This window comes from Eumetopias jubatus, unplaced genomic scaffold (assembly GCF_037043125.1).
Source record: "Eumetopias jubatus isolate StellerSeaLion01/CBP00866 unplaced genomic scaffold, mEumJub1_p1.0 scaffold_1, whole genome shotgun sequence".
Taxonomy (NCBI): domain Eukaryota; kingdom Metazoa; phylum Chordata; class Mammalia; order Carnivora; family Otariidae; genus Eumetopias; species Eumetopias jubatus.
Genome location: NW_028274807.1, coordinates 207,065,063 through 207,066,085, shown reverse-complemented (window position 1 = coordinate 207,066,085; position 1,023 = coordinate 207,065,063). Strand labels below are relative to the sequence as shown.

Below are 1,023 nucleotides of genomic sequence, written 5' to 3'. Positions count from 1 at the left end.
AGTCTTGTCATTGGTGTACTGAAGAGGAATTGATGAGGAACCATCTCTGCCACTCCTCATTTCAGAAAACAACTGGACATCCCAGAGCATTCATCCATCCATCTCTCCCTTCTTATGCACCTACCTAACTCTGAATGACAGGTCCAAACATGGACCCACCCCCAGGACTGGATCTACCTGCTTCCATGAAGAAGGGGTGCCTCAGGAAATATCCTTTTCAATTCTGGCCATATGAGCTGGATCCTCCTTTTTTTCCTTCTTCAGTTTTTTATTTAAATTCTAGTTATTAAGCTTTCTTTCCAACCAGGGCCTGGCCGAATGGCTCCCATGAAGAAGGGTAGCAAGAAGAAGAAGGGCCATTCTGCCATCAACGAGGTAGTGACCGGAGAATACACCATCAACATTCACAAGCGCATCCATGGAGAGAGTTTCAAGAAGCGTGCCCCTTGGGCGCTCAAAGTGATCTGGAAATTTGCCACGAAGGAGATGGGAACTCCAGATGTGCACATTGACACCAGGCTCAACAAAGCTGTCTGGACCAAAGGAATAAAGAATGTTCCATACCGTATCCATGTGCAGTTATCCAGAAAACGTAACGAGGATGAAGATTCACCAAACAAGCTCTACACACTGGTTACCTATGAACCTGTCAGCACTCTCAAAAATCTACAGACAGTTAATGTAGATGAGAACTAATCGCTGATTGTCAAATAAAGGTATAAAACCAAAAAATAAATAAGTAAATTCTAGTTAGTTAACATATAGTGGAATACTGGTTTCAGGAGCAGAATTTAGTGATTCATCACTTACATACAACACCCAGTGCTCATCACAAGTGCCCTCCTTAATGTCCATCACCCTTTTAGCCCATCCCCCACCCACCTCCCCTCCAGGAATCCTGTTTATTCTCTATCATTAAGAGTCTCTTATGGCTTGCTTCCCTCTCTCACTTTTTTCTCCTTCTCCTATGTTCATCTGTTTTGTTTTTTAAACCCACATATGGGTGAAATCATATGGTATTTT

The 1,023-nt window shown here is 42.9% G+C and overlaps 1 pseudogene; it reads left to right on the top strand.

Annotated features, from left to right (window-relative positions):
• The first annotated feature begins 318 nt into the window (after positions 1–318).
• On the top strand, positions 319–696 carry LOC114202192 (large ribosomal subunit protein eL31 pseudogene; annotated as a pseudogene).
• The last annotated feature ends 327 nt before the right edge of the window (positions 697–1,023 follow it).